Source organism: Callionymus lyra, chromosome 5, assembly GCF_982586985.1.
Source record: "Callionymus lyra chromosome 5, fCalLyr1.hap1.1, whole genome shotgun sequence".
Taxonomy (NCBI): domain Eukaryota; kingdom Metazoa; phylum Chordata; class Actinopteri; order Syngnathiformes; family Callionymidae; genus Callionymus; species Callionymus lyra.
The window spans coordinates 25,609,122-25,630,148 of NC_141822.1; positions in this window are offsets into that span (position 1 = coordinate 25,609,122).

Genomic DNA, 21,027 nt, shown 5'->3' on the forward strand with positions numbered 1-21,027 from the left:
TTAAAGTCTCTTATCAAGTACAGTATCATTATTGTAACATGCCTAAGCATCCATGAATATCCTGCGTGTGCGCGATACCATCAGTAGATTCTGATCCACAGACCTAAGAGCCCGAGCTGGGATGTAAGGCTGGATCAGATCACTGATGTAAGGAGGAGTCTGAACATGAATAGATCTGAAAGTAGGAACCAGAATTTTAAGATTGATCCTGAAAGAAACTGGCAGCCCATGTTTTAAGGATCGGGAGGCGAATGTGAGTTCTTCTACTAGAGCAGGTCAGAATTCTCATTGCAGAGTTTTGTATTGACTGCAGGCGAGACAGCTCCATCTTGTTTAGACACAAAAATAAACTGTTACAAAAGACACAAACGTGTGGATTTTAAGCTCTTAAAAGTTTTGTGACTCAATTTACCTAAATTTAGAGATTTTTCTCAGTAGGTCAGTTTTGTCTGTCAAATACACAACCCAGGAATAACAATTGAGTCACAATAGAGTGAAAATGTAAAAATTAAAAACCAGCAAAACATGGCAGCTGTAATACTCGGATGGGGAAGTGGAAAACAAAGGAATTATGCACAAAGCTTAAATCCCACTGACATATCAAATGTTAAATATGTAATAGCATGTTTGGGATTTTCCGCTGCTCTGACCTGGCAGACATGATAAAGTTGTAATATTGACAAAAAATAGTGAACAAAGGAATATACCAGCTTATCATTAAATGTATTGCTTCTAGCCAAATTAGTATTTGTTAAATGTCTGGTGTATTCCCTGTGTTTTTGGAATAAAACCAGCAACCTTCAGGTTTGCCTGTAGGACAGTTTCCTGCTAAACCTCTAATCTGCTTCGCTTCTCTACCTCCCCTCCTGCTGCCGGTGTGGTTGGTCGCCACGCTCCACCGAGTCGCTCTCGTTCCCCCTGGAGAAAACGAGTGCATGCATACTGTACATGAACTTTGGATAAATAAATAAACATAGAAAGAGCTGCTAGATAATTGAGCAAAAGCGAGATAGGGAAAGAGAAAAGGCATGAGATGAGAGAGTCAAACCATTTCTCCAGGGATGGTGGTTCATGCTCAGGTGTGACTGAAATAACAAAATGTGTAATCTTAATTTAAATCCAAACATGTTTTTTAATCCCCTTCTTTATTCACAAAATCAATGTTTTTATTCGATAGCTCGAGTTTATGTTGAGTTATGGGTTGGGTATGCTTTTCTCCAAAATGGTACTTTTGAACTGGTGACGCAAAGAGTGTCTGTTTGAACGTTTTTCTGGACACTAAAAATTGCTTACCATAACCACACCCACTATGTTGTAATTGGTCAAGCATTAAGGTTTGTCACTGCGCATCATCAATCCCTAAAGTTTCATCCTCCAAGGGACTCGTTGTATAAACAGAGCAGGCGTGATTACAGCTGGCTGGAGGAGGAGTGAAGACAATTATTACGTAATAATGGGGTTCGCTCTCGTAACCTCTCGTTCCCCAACGATTTATAAAGTAATTACTTCCAACATCATCATGATGAGGGACTTTCTGCATCTTAGAGAAGAAGAATTCAACATTTGAAACATTTGAATGAGTCAGGAAAGTTGGGTTTACACAATAGTTGCCTTTTGTCTGTTTTCTGACCTCCATTCATTCCACACCCCAAGATAAGTACTCCTATAAAATTAGGACCATCCTTGCTAATATCTTGATTATAGTAGGAGATACAACAAGGATGGCAACAAATCCATGACGAATGACTTAAAAGATAAAACCTATAATCAAAAATAGTCCACGAAAAACCCTTGATGAACAGTGTATCATCTCCAGGGAGCCATTGGCTTAGATGCATCATTTTAATGGCCTCCGCGTTGGTTAAATTCAAAGGTTTTTGTCTTATTGACGCCCAACTCTTCCAAAGGCAGCCATGCAAATAATTAAAGTGGAAAAACACTGAATTGTCAACCTGAAATCAATCAGGATGAGGATATTGGTCATTGCTGTTGACTGGTTAATACACAGTCAGCTAATTGTGCAGGTAAAAAGCCATTTCCTGTTGTTTCTGTTCTAATCGACTATGGTTGTAGGGGCTGGACACGGAGGGGGTGTGGTTAAAGAATTCCCTTAAACAACTGAATTCAATAGATGATATAGTAACATTGGTGACAGAAAGCAGTGGCTCTTAAGATGTGTTCGTCTTCTCCCTGTGGACGGTTCTATTTTTGTTTTCCTTATAACTGTTGTCATCATAGTCCATTTTTATTATTTATTAATTCTGTTTCTGTCTGTGTTGAACAATGTTGCGATAACATCCTCGAAATTACGGTGATTCATTTTGAAACGTGACGTTTAAAGATGGATAAACCAATTTCTCCTCACCCACGGTGGCACCGAGAGCCATAAAGCAGATTTCCCTAACACAATTATCGCCATCCGTATTCATAAATCTGGATTAGGTGTGTTTCAGTATGCAAACATTTTAACTCTGCCAAATGAAAATGTTGTAAGTGTTATTTGAGCTCTATTTGAGAGCATTAATGACAGAAAAGTTAAGTAAAACCAGGAGCCTGCATCTGTTAAGACAATATCTCTGCACCGGTTCAATGATCAGGGCGGCTCAGGTGGCTCATATTAACCTGACGAATAAAGCGGCGCCACATTTTCCTCCCATCAAACTATTCGCTGGTGATGGGGGCAATATTCGGGGGGTAATTGAATTCCAGGCCGTCATACCTAGCTCAGCTACGGGCTTCATTGAGATTAATTACTTGCCCGGACCTAAAGCATACGCCGCAGAGATAGCAGCCATTTTTACTCAATGGTGTGCAGGACAGCAACCTCAGCAACCTGAAGACAGAGCGGGTGGCCAGACAAAGGAGGGAAACCAACGATGCTATCGCTGCGTTGTTGTGTTACGATTAATTAATTTCAAGGTGATTATACATCACTGAGCACACTGTGGCGAATCCCCCCAGACAAATAAGAGAAATACAAGGGGTGGCGGGCTGAGGGGGCAGATAAGCTAAACAATGCTGGAGGTAATATTCAAATGTTTCCAGGACGCATTCATAATAAAGGGTACTAATCTAAATATTCATTTAGGAACATATGTGTGTTTAATACACCTTGTAGTGGGGCAAGAAGAACAATGGTGAGTTGCCCTCAGCCTCGATCTGAGAAGCCCATATCTGAGTCCACTGGCATGTAGACATTTATTGTGTATGTATATACGGTGAAGCCTCCCTGGAATGAAAAGGGAGCGTCTGCTGTGAGGTCTTTGAAGACATAGGGGGCCTCACCTAAGCGGAAACACACCTCCTCCATCCTGTAACAAAAAAATCCATCTGTTTGAATCTTTCTCCTAACTCACCAAAAACTAAAGCATATTTGATGTTTATGACCAAAGATCAAGCAGTTGCTTTATTCACCTGTGCGTGATGAAGCGTTGCACCATGTGTTTTTTTTCTTTTTTGTTTCTGGTCTGTAGGTTGACTTTTGTCTTCTTCAACAGTATTTTAAGCATTTAAACCATTACACAAAGCCAGGTACGTGGATAATCAAAATATCCTTAATTAAAGGAGTTCATTTCAAGCTTTAGGCAATTGCTAGTTTTGGAGAGAATCTGGGTCATTTGAGTATGTTTTTTTGTCTTTCATCAAGATATTAAAAGTTGTGGAAAGTCATTAAATTGTGAGTCATTGGTCCAGGGTGTCCTCTGGTCAAATGTTGTACAGGATATTCGACACGGACAAAATACAACCCTGCTTCAACGTTACGTTAAAGTAATAGCAGATACCTGTTCACTGAAGAGGAAAAAAATTGTTGATTTAAGTTCTTCATTCAAATTCTATAAGGATGAACTTCCTAATCGACAAAAACTGTACAAGATTTTATATCCCTGACACCTTCAATATCTAGCTGCATTCGGACTCATGCAATTCTTTCGTAAGGTGAGAGCTGAACCTTTATTTTCTCCAGAGTCTGAACTCAGGTTTTTTAAGAACCGCGGTCGCACCTTCATTGTCACTTGTGAGTGATAAAACAATACACACCTTTCAGCATCAAACCACACTGCAGCCAGACGCTCATATCTGCTTGTTCCCGAAGGAGCACGTGAGCTTCAATTATCACTACACTCACATGCACACACACACGAATACAAAACAAGGCTTTTAAGCACCATCCGATAAAACGTAAAAATATATCTTTACACTCAAAGTAACCTCAAGAAAGTTTAAATAGTACCTATAGTATTATACTACATGTTGATATAATATTGAAATTGTTCTAATTTCTATTCATTCCGATTTAAATATTAGCTTGCATGTGTAATACATGGGTCATTCTGGTACCTTGTTTGGCCCAGTCTGTGTCATTAACAAAAAAGTAAAAATACGTCTAAATGTATTAAAAAGTTTCAAAGGTTTTCGTTGCCAGTTTCACTGTGTTTTTCTGTGAAATGACAATAAAATAAGTCTAAGTCTAAGTCTAGTAGCTGGGATAGCCTTATTCTACATTAGGGGATAAAAAAAGTAAAAAAAAAAACAAAGAAAAAGCAAGTGTAACTGTTTATTAAACTATTGTTAATAATAATATAATTGCAATGTAATTGTAAATATACACAGCATTTTCAGTCATTTTCAAAAATTGGATTAAAGTAATTGGGCATAAAAAGCAACTGTTTTGATCACAGTAACAGGAGAAGGTTCTGAATGACTTACTAGCTAGTATAACTTTTACATAAAAGTACTACTTTAAAGAGAAATATATCACAGAGTAACACAACTTTGTCAATTCCCATTAATTTGCAAAATGAAATGTATTTTATTTTTTATTATTTAGAGTAAAATACATTTTTATAAATATATATATGCTAATCTCTCAAATACATGCCCATTTTTTTTACCTACATCCCACGCCAAACACTTTAGTAGAATGAATGAGAAAAAAGACTTAAATATGGGGTGAAAAAAGATCTATTGTGTACATAATAGACAAGCTTTTGTCTCATGTTTATATTTTTTTCAAATCCGTATCAATAAAAGACGTGTTTATCTACACTGACCTGCCTTTTATCTTCAAGACAATAATACAATGTGGGCAGTGTGGACTTAGGTGGCCTGAGTGAAACCTAATTACGAAAACAACCGCAGCCTCTGATTCAAAGGGAAGGTGTTTGCATCCATACAGGAAGTTTTGTTTGTGCCTACCCACACAAATACCCATCATGCCTCAGGTGCCTGCAACAGAAAAACAAGTAACTCTAGCTCATTATGGTCATTACTAGAAGACGGAAGACAAAAGCAACATGGATGTTGTTGGATCGCTAAAACACACACACACACAAAAAGTCTACCTTGACAGACAGCGCACTGAGCAGTGCGTTGGCGTCTTGTTACAAATACCTCCCTGCACTGGTCCCTCGCTGAAGGGGATCTCTTTCATAGCTAATCGACAATATTGACAAACATCATATGCTCGGAGATCTGAAGAGTCTGAGCTTTAATTCGAATGTTTTACTAATTGCAAAGGAAACAAAGAATTTATACCATACATATATGTGTTTATCTGAGTATATCTATTATTATTTCACCGTACCCCACGTCATTATTTTGTATTTCATGTCAAAGTGCATTCTTCTTTCTTTATTATTTTCCTCGTACTATACAGTATATAAGGACCCTAATTGAAGGGGTGCCTCTGCTACATGTGGGCCCACACGGACAATAGGCATCACACAAACTAAACTAATGGGCATACAAAAAGGGCTCCACTCCAAGGGGTGCATACATATTTATACCCATGTCCTCTTTCATGTGTTCCTACAAATCTTATATTGCACATCTGTCTGCTGCTCACTAGCTCAGCGGCTCTTTGTGTTAACAGAGACCTGCACAGTTCAGCCTCTATTTGGTTCCAGAGGGCCGATTCGTCTCATATCAGCGCACAATTTGACGTGGAGAATGGGGGATTAGACCAGCAAAAGTGTGAACCGTTTTACATCTGACCTGGTAAATCAGTTGACTTATATTCATATCTCGCCTCCCACCTCTTCACTCCCTCCCCTGGGTCGGCACAGATAACCTGGGATGAGAGTGAAGAATAGGGAAGAAAAGGAAAGGGGCAGTCATGCAGGGCTAGTAGGATACACTCGGTGCTTGTCATGGCCTAAAGTAGAGCCAGGTCCTCTGCTCTTCCCTCTGAATCAATAAGGGGGGTAAGGGAGGGGAGGATTCTCTCGGGTGCCCCGGCCAGCCATCTGGATTCAAAATCCAGGGGCTCAGGTTGTCTCCTGGGTTGGCCCTGCTTTCAACCCTAAATGCATGAGGACCTGGCACTAAGTTAATAGTTCTGCAGTTTCCTTTTCCCTCCTCCATCTCACCCCCCCTCCCTCCCTCCTTCATCATTCTGCCGCCTTCTGTCTATCGTCATACACCTTACTTATAATCTGGCCGTCTGTGACTCAAATGTCAGGCCACCTGGGAAAGACAGCTGTTGGCCTGCAACGGGAGCCGCCATGGTGGACCCGTCCCCAGCATTCCGACCTGGTGAATGTGCAGTTTGATTACAGAACTTTTCGTTCAAATTTCGGGCTAGAAAATGTGGTAAAAGATGCCTTGGTGATTTTCGTACCAGACGTCAAACACTTGGACTGGTACCGGTCCATGTGGCATTTGTTACCGGGCCACAGATTAAAACAAAATAAATTATTTAATTTTTGTTGATTATAATTGTCTTAAATGTCTTATAATTTTGAAAAAAAACACCATATTTTGTCAAATAAAGTCATGACTTTTGATATGTTGAAAAGCTCTTTTATGCGTTTCTTTTCCGTGAAAATAATGCAGAAAAGTTGCCGATTAAACCAATCTGTGTTGCAAAAAAGGTACTGTTCTAGTGGAAGAAGAGCTGGCAGGAGCCAGAGCAGTTAATAGATCCACATCTTTAATTTCAACCTTGCAACTGGAGCATACAGTATAAATAGTAACAATGAACCTTTTTGGGGGGAAGGCAAAGGGACTTGCAACACGTCAAATGGTAACTGTTTTGAATCAATACAATGTTTTTTTAAAGGGTAACATATAACTTCCCCACCTCAGGAGTAGAAATTGAAATTCAGCCGCCATCAATAAATAATCTCTCTTTGCTGAATCTCAACAGATTGATAATGAATTAAAAAAAAGGCAGCAGGTACGTATGTCTATCATTTGCTGGTGGAAAGGAGGGCCAGCAAATGAGAGAAATTTCCATCAATACATCACCAGATAAAGATCCATCTGGATCCACTGAAAAGAGGAAAAGGAGAAAGGGGGGGTGGGGGGGGGGGGCAACTTTTGGCATCAATGCGCTGTCATTGATCGTGCGTCCCATTACCAGTATATGATCCAATATAAAAAGAGAAGCGAAGATCTGCGCTGGGAGCAAGTCGTTCTTGCTGCCCTGCCATCAAATAACCAAGACATTCTTCCTTTAATCACTCAGGAATGATTTTGGAAGGATTCCAAATATACACACACAGCTCCGGAGAAAAGATTTGTTTGGGGGGGTATGAGAAAAAAAAAAAAATAGAATAAAGCAAAGAAAAAAGAAACACCGACATGCTCTCCCTACAAATACTCTGCAGGGAAATAGGAGCGAAAAGGTAGCAATCAATATTGAAACACAGACATTACGCATTTAGATCTGTAATTAGGGAGGTTTTCACACCTGTACGCCACAGAGCCTGCCAACCCCAGCGCATCTGTTTCCCTCCACCTGCCAGGCACCTGGTATCATTTCAATGGCGCTTGATTGCATTCAAACGCCAAAGACTCTTTTAAGCTTCTTAGTGATTTCCCCCTCTTCCTCTGCTGCCTCAACCCCAGCCCCCCCTCACACTCTCACACTCACACACACACACACACACACACGCATTATTTTGTATTTATTTGTGTCTGTTCATTCCAATGCAGGTGCCTCGCAGTAATACTCAAGTGTGCCATACATGAGTGATTCTTTTATGCCTCAGTTCCTGCATTTGTCATTTTGGCGAAAGAAAGAGGATTAGGGGTTTGGATGTGTACCTCCCTTCTTTCCTCATCTCTGTCTCTTTCTCTCACACACTTTTAACAACATCCTTCCCAAATTATTTGCATACCAAATTCTTTTTAACCCTACGGTGGTCAGAGAGGACTGTCAAATCCTCTGCACTTGGCTTGCTTTGTGTGCAATAGACCTGCGACCGTTGACTTAGTTCCGTCAGAGTAGGTAGAGAAAAAAATATATATTCAAAGTTTAAAAGAGATTCAGTCTGGCTTTCGTCTCTTCTTCTTGTCTTCTAATGCAACATGACATGAATGTAAGGCACTGTGAGACAGTATTCAAACCCCAACTATGATTCAATGAAGACATTTAAAAAAAATACTCCGGCAAGATAAGAAGCTAAATATATTACAAAGGCGCTGAACAGTATTCTCAAAATTTCGTTCTTGATAGATCACATTGTTGTTGATGAATACCAAGGTCAGGTCACAGACAGACCCAGCATAATTGAGACCTAATGTCTCCTACAAGTGTGTCCCAAATAGAAAGGACATGATTCCCCAGCGAGGTTCTTGGGAAACATATGGACTACATTGGTCTCCTCAATTGGCTGTTAACCATGTGGTTCTATATTGGTTTTAGCGTTTGTTAATACAAGATAGACGCTCAGTTAAGACCCCATGGACAGAGCAGGCATTTCCCTGAGACTCCTGTGTTGTTATCGGTGTTGTCTTGACCTTTTAAGAATATATTTTATTGGGTATTGTTTTAATTGTTTAAGTGCTTTGTGACCCTGGTCTAGAAAAGCGCTCTACAAATATTACTTACTTACTTACTTACTTACATTCCATCATTCTAGAGTAACACTGCGGTAGGATAATAGAAGAAGTATGATAAAGAAAATTTACACATATCTGAAAAATACAGCCATATTTACTGTAAACAGTACCCTTTCAAAGATAATTTATAACCACAGCCACTCTCTTGATATTGGTCAAGCATCGAGGTGTGTCACCAAGCGTCATCAATCCCGAAAGTCTCCACCTCCAAGGGACTTGTATGTATAAACAAAGCGGGGGTGTGATTACAACTAGCTGAGGGAGAAGTGAAGCCATTAAGAGGTCATTATCTACTCGGCTCTCGTAACCTCTCGTTCACTGAGATTTCAGACGGGGAGAGAACTTTATAAAGTAATAACTTTAAAACATGGTCATCTTGATGAGAGACTTACTGCATCTTGGAGAGCAAGACTTCAACATTTGAACAGGTCAGAGAAGTTGGGTTTTGACATGAGTTGCCCTTAAGTCCTGCTTGTTTTGCGTTCTGATAAAAAACTAAAGTAAAGCACAACAAGATAATATTTAATACTTTCAAGTCACCTTGACATATGATACATTTTTTTTGCATATTTAAATATTATTTGTATGCCGGTTTTAAATTCATTTTTGTATAGCTCTCATTTATTTTATTAAATATTCTGTAGTGCTATAGTCTGTCGACATGTCTATCTGGACATGTTCAAGATGCAGGTGTTTCACCAGATTAATGACACCCAGCTAAAACCAATCGGTAATTAACACTCCTACAGTGTCTACTCAAGCCTCTTTGTTCCAATCCGCAGTGTCAGATTGTCTTTGTTCTTTTGCTGGTACTATTTACCTCCCTGTTGTTGCCTTGTTTTGTCTTTTCCCTGATGTATTAAGTTTTGCTTAATCCTACTTACACGTGTGTTACCGGCTATGTTAACTTCATTCATCTTTTTATATTCTTTCTTGGTGTTTTATTCTGTGATTTTCCCTATTTGTAGTGTGTTTAACCTTGTTGTGTTTTCTAGTAACCACACTCACTTTAGTCGAGTTTCTTTCAGTTAATTTTAAAAGAATGATAAAATGATATGTTGTATTTTCCCAAAATATATTGACTCTAAAACATAACAAAGGAGAAAATAAATGTATTTTCTTCTGTCACATTTATATGCTGACATTTGGTTTACTCATGAATATTGATAAAGCGCTTGTATTTGCATCAGCCCAAATTTTAAATCAAGCGTAACAAATAGGATTGTCATACCTACATCCGTTTCATTCGGATATTGATATACAAAATGAGCCCGACCACCTGAGTCACCCGTGACGCCCCTTCTCAACCCCAAATGCATCCAAACTTGGCCTCTGGCTGCGTAAGTGTTGCGAATTTTCCGAATTCCCTGACTTCGCCCAGCCAGCCCTCCCCTGGAAACTAATGGGATCATTCGGCTTCGGTTCCGGAGATTCAACAGTTAGGGAGCCACCATCTGGGTTTCTGTTAACCTGAGTCAGATGTGAGTCTGTCGCTACTGCAAGGTAGAGCAGCTTGGTTAATGATTCTTAATCTTTTCTTTAATTAAATTGTGCAGTCAACCTGAAAAATCTATCTTAATGCAAATGAGGAACTGCTTTTTTTGGCATTTGCTTACCGTAATGCACTAATAAGGTTAATTTAATAAAAATCTGTTCCAGTTTTTAGAGATAATTGTGTGTTTTCTTGATCTGTTTTGAAAATGTTTGTTCGTAGGAGGGAGGCAGGGCTCACAGGATGTGAAACCTGCCATGTATAACAGCATTTGTGTGAACTAAAAATCTATTTTACTCTGCTGTGGAGCTCTGATTCAATCCATGCTGACAGTTCCTGTCATTAAACAGGTTCAAGGTTAGGTTGAGAGGCAGGGAACCAGACGAGTGAGGGTTATTTGTTTATCGTGCTGAATGCAAATACAAGCACGTGCAAATTGCTTATTTTACGGCAGGTAATTGCTAAATAAATTGAAAAATGAATAACTGCAACTTACCTTGTGTAATCGTTTATGTATCTATTGATATTCTTTTAATATTTAATTTTTGTTTTTTACATATGCCATCAATAACATATATTTTTCAATTTCAAACCAAAATAAGTAGTAAATAAATTAAAGTTTTAAGTGAAACCAACAGAAAAAACTATGGTTTTGAAATTGTTAAGGCGTTTAAATGATGGTAAAATACAAACAGTTGGATGGAATACATCAATAGAATGATGGACTCCTTTTCTTAATACATGCTCTAGTAGGAGAACTCACATTTCCCAAACCTTAAAACTCTGCATTGAGTTTCCTTCCAGGCTGTTGCTCCTAAGCTTTGGTACGGCTTTTTTCAAATTTTCTGGTTTGTTTAATGTTGTCTTGGAGTTTTTAAATTTGTATGTATTTTTAAATGTGTATTGCTTTTCATTGTGCAAGCGCTTTGTGACCCATGTCTAGAAAAGGGCTTTACAAATAACTATTACTTACTTAATTCAAAGTATTTTTGTTAATGGAAGTATATTTGTTTTACTATATTTTGTGTGTTCTTATTTCAAAAGTTTAGGTATTTCACATTTGTGGTTTCTGTCTTATGTCTAATTCAAAACCTATTGATAATTCCAGAGCAACATTTAATACTAGGATATCGGAACTAGGTGTTGCCATGGTTAGTGAAAACGCTTCAAAGCAAAGGTAGCTTGGATAGCCTCCAGCCCCCTCACAACAGAGAAATAGACGAAAAATATTTTTATATACTGTATATATATATATATACAGCATGGTGTCTATAGCTGTGTTCATTAAATGAATACAAAGTGGAGTTTCGGAAGTTTGGGTTTACTGCCGACTTTACGAAGTCATTAATTAGATTACATTAACTGCAAAGGCTTAGGGAGGATTAACTTTGAGAAACACACTGACTCAAAGGAAAAGATAATGTACCTGGAAGTGCTTCAAACCTGATTAACTCTTGCGGCGCTGAGCAACCAGAGCTTCAGCGGTCCTCGTATTGTTGTCCACCCTGACAGCATGTGTGTGAACTCTGCAGGTGGATTTAGACGTCTGCAAGTGTTTCCTGCCTGTCTCTTTTTTTTTTGACGTCGTTCATCCTGTCTCAGACAAGGCCTTTCCCCTTGGTTGCTGTTGGCAGAAGCTTATCCACGAGGTGCGTGCCTCACTCAAGGTGTGTGTGTGTGTGTGGCAGATTTTCAGATGTAATAGGTGAATCACTGCAGCGTATCCCAGAAGCCTCCCTGGTGGACGAACGGTGGCAGTAGGCTCGTGTCAAGAGAGCTGGAGTGGAGCGTGTCAGAGGCGTTGTCCGGGATGACAGCACGGCGGTGTGTGGAAAGAAGACATTCGTCAATGTCTCCTTTGCACTTGATTCCTCAGCTGCTGGGAATAAGAGAGGTTGCTGCGAGGCGAGAATGAATTCTGCCGTCGAGGTGAGGTGTGGAGGAGTGGAGTTGAGGGAATAGCGGGTTGAACCCGTCTTCGCAGTTGATGAGGAGGTAAAAAAGGAAAATATTATCATATCACAAGCCAGAAAGTCCAATAACCCGACTGCACGGATGTCAGACAGTTTCCCTAACATGTCTGAGAATTGAAAATCAAGGTGGGCCGCCCGGGACTTGAAAGGAAGAAAAGGATCTGTCGGGCTAAGTGTGCTCATCACCACCTGCCAACTACCACGTTCACCTCCTCTCCTCTTAACTGTGAATAACATTCACTCCCCCGTGACGTGGCAGGCAAAGGTGCAGAAGCCTGTAGCATCACCTTAACGGAGAAGCTGGAGCGTGCTGATCACACCTACACTTAATGAGCTCCTACGAAGGTCTAAAATAGAAGACCCAACATTCTCGCTCGTCTCCTCCGAGTCTTCAGAACCGATAACCCTACACCCCCCGGTGTCTTGTCAGGTGAGGCCTCGCTCATTTACGGCTCTGGCTGTCATCCAGCAGGAGTTCGACAGAAGGAAAGGGGGAAGAAAAACTGTTAGAGAGAAACTCTCATTTCTCAGCTAGACAATTAAATTTCATCATGAAGAGGCTCCTTCTACAAGAAGTTGATACATTATACATGATTTAAGTTTCTTCCAGCAAGTTGTATGTAATCAGTGACAAGTTAATACAAATATTACCTTTTATTCTACAAAAGAAGAAACATTTAACTTATTTATCAGATGTGTTTTCACTAGTATAAAGTACTATTCAAATTGTTTGTAGTATTGTACTAGCTGAAATTCTCGGGAAAGTGAGGCCTGTTGGTTTACTTTAGTAAGTCAAAAAAAAAAAGTACATAAGAAAATATAAATAATACATTTTAAAAAATAGCCGGAAGATTCTGAAAAGAGGAGTCGAGAAGAATATAATATAAGGCGGATTTTAGGCCATATTTGCTGTAAGGATTATATTTAAGTGGTGTTAAATATTGTCGAAAAGTCATTCGAGCAGACAGTTGTGTAGACAGTAGACTAGAAGTACTTGCGACGTATACCCGGAGTACTTCCTCTTTGTGTAGTATATTAGCCTTAAAGCTTACTCTACAAACAAGCTTAAAATATAGACGTATATGTATATATGTTCAAGTTTTTGCTTGCTGGGACTTCAAAACAAGATGGTCATTACAGACAAGGTGTATGTAGGGTTTTGTTTTCGATGGAGACGAAAACAACTGAGCATCAGTCGCTACATTAACATTTTTCAACGCTAAAAAGGAACATATTAATCTCAAAATAACCCAAACTCTTAGTTGACAGGGTGAATGGGAAAGGTTGAGGTTTTTCTGCCTCCCATATGCATTCCCAAAACAATTTCCAAAAGAAGCTAAAATTCAGGAAATCTCCTATAGCCTTTAGTACATATGCTTTAATTATGTTAAAATTGGACATAATTGGATTTTCATCTGGGTTTTTTGCCCCTTTTTCGCCCCTTTTATCCTGACCAAATTTATCAAGTTGCCCCCTAGAAACTTTACTCAGTAGTCTGTGCTCATTTTCCAGCAATATGGGTCTATATGTCAACAAGTTCAGACGGACACACAAATGAAGACCGACAGATGACTTATACTTAAGAAAATCTTTTCAGTATTTTCTTTTTTACCTTTTGAAAGTACCCATTCTTAGTTCCCTCACAATATTTCCTGAACAGTGCCGGATACTAAAATAACTGCAAGTGTAATTGTATGTAGTTTAGAAATGCATTGTTGTATCGTGGATCATGCGGGTCAAGGGTCGGAGTGTAGTCCAGGCTGACATTAGCATGTTGTCTTCTAGCATGAACAATATATCTGCAAGCATGTTCGTGCTCAAGAATCCCACTCATGTACAAGTGGATTATGCAAAACTTTGCTCTGAAACTTCCAAGTAAGTTGTTACATGACTATGCTGCTGGTGTGTTTTGTGTGCGTGCTTCTGGCAGACATCCTTGTGTGTGTGTGTGTGTGTGTACGTGCACGCTAGAATTGAGGGCTCAAGGCAAACGACAAGAGGATGACATCTCAGAGAAAAAAACGACAAGAAAACAGCTCACAAATAAATCAACAAAATATATAAAAAATGGAATTCACAAACTGCCGATAATTAATCCAAATATACCTGCTTCCAACACGTGTAATCCCTTTAGGATTATATTTGGGGGAAACGCTGTTGCAGCAATGACAGGTGTTCCTGCATTAGCATCTATTAAAAACAGATTACATGGCAGTTGCTCCCATTTTAGAGGCTGACAAGAAGGAAAATGTGGTTATTGGCATGGTGCACAACACCGGAGAACTGCGCTGAAAACTGCACAAGTAATCAGGAGTCAGCCATTATCTAAATGTTTTTTAATACCTTTATTTATCTGCTGAAGGTTTGCTGAGCTTGCACTTTCCACTGAGGCAGCGCATACAGCTTCGCCTTTAGATGATAAATGCTCATTTTGACTACATTAATCCTCTATAAAATGGTGTTCAGCCCTAACTTTTAAAACATATGTAATAACCAAACGCCTGCATTTAAGTGGGAATATTGTAAATTAAACATGACATTATAAGACTTCTAGCTTGAAATAATACTTCATGATATACATGATGTACATTTCCTTTTTAAAATGTGAAAATCAAGACCAAAAACTTTATTTTTTGCTCATACAAGATTAAAGATTGTACCGTTTCTCTGTTAAATTGTACGTTAAGCGATTAAAAGTCATGATATAACTTCTTTTTTTTCTTCTTCTAACAATACGACTTTGAATCTTGAAAATACGTGACGTGAACTGTAAAGTTGCAGAGTGGAAAAAAATTTGCACAGCCTCAAAAGATATTAGATTACATTGTTTATATCCTTCAACATTCTCCATTCAGTTCCTACAACTTTGCTTTCTTTTTTTTTATCTTCCAAATCGTAACATTTAATTGACTTTACCTTTTATAAACAGCTGTTGAAATCATAATATGGAAAAGCTTGTCTGGAAATGTTGTGACTGGTGAGTGTTTATGGCATCTGTGACTAAAATTTTACCGTCTCCTAAAACCTGAACAGCTAAACTCTTTACCCCCCACCCACCCACCCTTCCTCCTGCATTAATGGTTGGCAGGTCACACATGTACACAGACAGAAAGGAAGTGCTAAGTCCCAGATGCAAGTCAATATAATGAGGCCCAGTAAGAAGACGCCATAATATCCTTGCTAATAAGGTATAATCGTCTCATTGTAATCAAGTTATATGCAATTTAGGGAGCAGGGGGGGGTTTAGGGAATGGCCCTTTTGACTTGTGATGGGTTTTTTTCTCTCTCTCTCTCTCCGGATGCTTCTGGGTGCTGCGAGGCTGAAAGTGAGCATTGTTCAAGGGATGATCACATGTATGTATGACTCTCAGGAAAGCAGCCGAAGATTAATGATGAAGTGGTATTTTATGTGTACTTGTTGATCTCTGAACTGTGAGTGACCCTCGAGTCGCTGACTTATGATTTTTTCACTGTGACGACAATAATTAGTTTAGGATCAGCCAAATGACATGAACAAGAAAATCAATGGATTAGCCCATACCACTGCCAAGGGCTTCATTTCACGTGAAACAGCATATAATCAAATTTTTAAAAAAATCTAAGTTTAAAAAAGGCTCAAAATGATACAACTCACAACCTCTAACATGAATTGCAGTAGATATTGCGCTGCTGTTCCCTGAACAGTATTCCGATGTCGTTATATCTCTTGTTGAATAGACAACAATGGCGTACTTTTCAACAGAGTCAAAGGAAAATGAATTTATTTTAGCGAATCAATTCCTGCCTTATGAAGTGTGTTTTTTAAAAAGTTGTTTTTGTAAAGGGTCCCCATAGTGTTCAACAGCTACAGCAACTCAAGTGGATGCTAAAATGTTCGGAAATAATGATAAAAGTAATGACCACCAACGACATTTAATGGTTTCCGTCATTTAAAAAACAACAACTTTGAATTAGCCTGTTAGGTGTGTACACAAGTATTATTCGTGCAAGAATGTAAGGAAGGGATTGAACTGCTGAACATTTTAAAGCGACACCCTCTACAATTTTGACTATATTTTTTGTTTATATTTTCCTTAATGACTGGTTTAATTTAGAGAAAGTAAGGCTCAAAAAGTAGCTCTACACAACGTCACATTTGTTTGTCAATCCACCCAGGGAGTACTGCGACAGTACCAGAAAGATCAAATAAGAAACAGATACAAGCCCATTCATTTATTTTGGTAAACTGTTGGACATGCAGTATTTGACCACTGCGCAGTGGAGGCTTCACGACATTGCAGTTACACTATTTTATAAAAGTGCATATAGTGCTTTAAATCAATAGCTACTGCTCTTCTAATCTCAGTTGTAGCCTCACCTGTTTTTTGCTTTAGCGGTCACTGAAAATTAGGTTAATGTACATACATTTAATTTTTTTCAGAAGATGATAAAAAGTACATGATGCGCAAAATTGATTTAAACAGGTCCAACAAGGAGTAACAAGTCCCCATTATATTTCTTCTATTCAACTTCCATGTTGGACAATCTATGAACATGCTGGCCTCTTGTAACACACATCAAACAGCAGCACATGAAAGAACCTGTCATTACCACGTTGTCTGATCCACAGCAAAGGAAACCGACTCACCTTATTTCTCTGAATGTTTTTTTTTTTTTTTTTTCCCCGTGCATGCAGTTCGTCTCGCAACACGGTAATTGCGTTCCTGAGCCAAACACCCACCCATCAGTGATTTGACACCGGCTTATTGATGCACCGAATGTGTGTTTGGCGAGCCAAACCTGCCCGCGGTCGGACTAATAAAGGGCAGGTTCCTCGAGTTCAGCCGTGACGATGGAAAAACGGCAATTACGTTAAACAGCGAAGGATGCCGAGGGGTCATCGGCTGCAATCTCACTGACACTGGGTTGCAACTTGTCCTGACTTCAAAAGATACTCGCTGTGCGATTACCAAGAAACAGTTGGGGTGTGGGGTGTGGGGGGGGGTGAGCGCAAAAGAGAAAATGCATTCCCGATATAGTTGCACATCGACTTTGTGAAGCCATTGACAACCTACAAGACATGATTCCGAGTCAATAAAACACCTCAGAAAGGCGTCGTGATGGACAAGGCAGGTGGGAAAAAAAAGATATTCAAATAGACATGTGGGAATGAAACGCTATTATGTGCTTTTAGTTTTCAACAAAGGAGGAGTTGGCGGTCTGAGTGGGTGAGCGGCGTGCTGAGACAGCCCATCAATCAGCCCACTGAACACCTTTCCCCCCTACTTCCTGTAAGTGCTCAGCGGCCGCCAGAAGTCCGCAGGAAGCCACCGGGTGAGGATTCAGCAAACCTATTTTTTCCTTTTAATTTGAGCAATTGCTGCAAGTATTGATTAAGTGAAAGCACAATGCAGTTACATGAGAGGTGGAGAGAGAGTATCGGAGAGAGGGGTTGGGCGGTGGGTGGTGGGGGGGCACAGGCACCGTTAATGTAGCTCCAACAAGGGAATCAAACACTCCCTCTTGTTTTAAGCACTCCTGCACCGTGGCTGCACAAGGCAACGGTGCCGAGTGGGTCGATAGAACTGATTAAACGGCACATATCCCGGTCATCAATATTATACACACTCTATTTGTGGGACAGCGATGTTCAGTGCTGCGGAAAATCACTCAGGGATACCTGTGACACTATTCATTCACCAACCAACTTTGAAGGTATATTTACCTCTAGATTGGGATTTTCACCGGTATACTCCTTAGATTTGATTTACCTTTATCCGTCTTTATATTATATATATATATATATTTATATTTATATCAAACTCTATTCAGTCTCAGTCCAGTTGCCTTGCTCTGGAAAACATTTATACAATAACCGGATATATAACGATATAAAGACCTGGACGAATTAGAACATTAACCAAAATATGTCTTATTTATATAATTATCATGAGAATATTTGACTGTTATCTTATGAACACTTGAACTTTCTATTTTAAATTATACTTTTATTTAGGTTAAACGATTAATTAAACGACTTTTCTGCACACTTTTATTTAATATATTGTGTCTGTACTCACTTTATTGCTTTTCTACTGATTTCTTACTTTTCTACATTTCTACCAGACTCATTTTTCTTCAGTGCGTAGTTTTAGTAGTATTATTTATTTGAACTGGTTTCCTGTAATTGTAATTGTCTAACCAGGCCACCAGGTTTCTATGATTCTAATGATTATACAGCCATCGATACAGCCATCGCCAGCTTGGTTCTAACCCCATTGTTCACTTTTTATTACTGGTTATTTGTATTGTTTTCTTTTTACTCCTAGCAAGCGAACTTTGAGAACGTTTATCTTCTGATTTTGTTAAGGAGGATTTGATTAGTAGATTTTAATCTTTAAAAAAAAATGTGTTTCCTATCTGAATGTTTTGTGTATTGGTGTTTTGAAATATTATTTTAAGTTGCTTCTTTGTGATATTTTAAAGTTTATATGCATTCGGATTTTTCTTTATTTCCTGATTATTCATAAATTAAATCTTATAAATACTAATACATAGCTTTTTATTTATTTATTTAAACTAATTAATTGTTAAAGATATGTTACCTAAGAAAACATTCATCTTAATGTATCATTCATTAGTAGTTTATTCTAAGTATTCACGTTGACCTTTTCTACATCTCACTTAGAGCCGTTTCAAAAATCACATTAAATGATGACCACACTTCCATGACCTGAACACATGTGGGGCTGACCCACTTCAGAGGCTTCTAACACAAAGCCACAAACACATACAAATGCGCACGCACGCAGACACACACACACACACACACACACACACACACGCAAACACATGCAAGTGTTGGGCAGTCAATAGCACTACTGCATAATAATCGATTGCCATTTGTAACAGCAGGGTGGGTGGAGGGGTCCGATCAGTGCAAATTATTGTCACTGTATGCTGTCGTGCTGTGCAGTCAGCCGGCCGGCATAGCGGAGCAAGATAAATGACAAAAGAGTCGCAGGGGCAAGACGGCGGTTACTCATACCTGGTAGTGCAGGAGACTCGACAGGGGGGCACATCAATACAACAGGGGATCAAATCAGTAGAGGAAGGAGGGGTGCTTTCAAATGGGTTTTTCACATTGTCATATGAAGATAAGATACATTTATTTAAAAGTGATAACCAAATTATATAAAATAGTATGCAATAGGAATATTTTTTATATATTATTGACAATTATTATGTTTTCATTGCTAACCTTTTATGCATGTTTCCTAATATTGTAGTGGAAAAAGTATTTCAGAAAGATAAAGGATATTCTGCAACAATGTTAATAAGCAGTAGAAATCTAAAGTAACATTAGATTTACCGCAGGTACAACACCAACTGCTAAGTGTTCTAACTAATGCTGCATATTATTCCAGAAACTTCTGATGGTTCCTTCATTTCCTGTCTTTTTTTATGGAGCTCTTTCATCTGGCAGACACTTGTAAGATGGTCAATGCAGAGAAGTTGTACTGATTATGATATTTATAATGGAAAGTCTTGCCATCTGGATCCACAAATGGTTTGAAGAATATTTCTATTTTGTGTAATGTGTGTAACTGGAGTGCTACTGCTAAATTATTTTTCTTCTTTGTCCACTATGCGTCGCTCAAGATTATATATATATTACCAGTAAACACAAATTACATTAAAAAAAAAACAGGGAAATAATTTTGGATGGAATCACAATTGGAATCAGGTCGGAATCAGCCTTTTAGTAAAGCTTTCTGTTAACAAAAATATATGATTGCTTTTCTTGACTATCCCGACAAGGCTGGAAGGTCAGTTGTGTCCTAGACTGCCTCTCAGAGATCCTCATGAAGACCTGTACACAACAGTCAAGATACTGTACATCTCAAGAAGTCAGCAGTGTCGCATCAAGCAGCTTCATTGATTTCAAAATGGGGAAATGGAAGCCTCTCATTGATTGAAGATGCTCCGGGTCTTATTAAACAACTGCGTCTGTCCCTGAAGCAAACGTCGGGGACAACTTACCTAACATCTGACTAGACTGCATTGATTTTTCTTCTTTCCTAGGTTGTGTTTGCATGTCCCCGCACCGCTCGTTTATGCCTCTGTGGCGATGAGGCGCGGCACACAAGCAGCTGTAATTTGTGATCCGCGATGCGATGGTTTCCTCAGTTCAATACAGGATCTGGTGAGGAAGCCAGCTAATAGGAATAAACATTTCACCTTTGTCTAAACAATCGAGTCATGAGTATTCCCTGCGGTGCCGCAGGGTCAATGGGTTATGCAGCCGGGTAACTGTAGTCCTGTTTTAAATAGCTCCGATGCAGAAAAGACCATCGGCGATCAATGGAGTCATTTTTAACAAGGTTTCAGGTACAACTATAGTTATTGCAAACAAGAGCAAAAGTCAGAGCCGTTATTTTGTGGCTTATTTTTATCGGCATGAACATGTAAAGGGGAATAAACACTAAATATTGACAATATTTGTCTCTTTCAAAGTGGTTTGGTACCAAATGATCATATTTTAGTCTTTCCAGGAAATGTTTAAAAGACGAGGACACCATGGTAATAGTTAGGTGGTCGTCTGGATTACCATCTGGATCCAATGAATGTTTTAATTGAATTAATTTTAAAGGTTGGTAAAACATGTGGACCTTTCAATGTACTTAATAAATGTGGGTTTATAATTTTGTAAATACTACCACCTTGTGCTTGAGA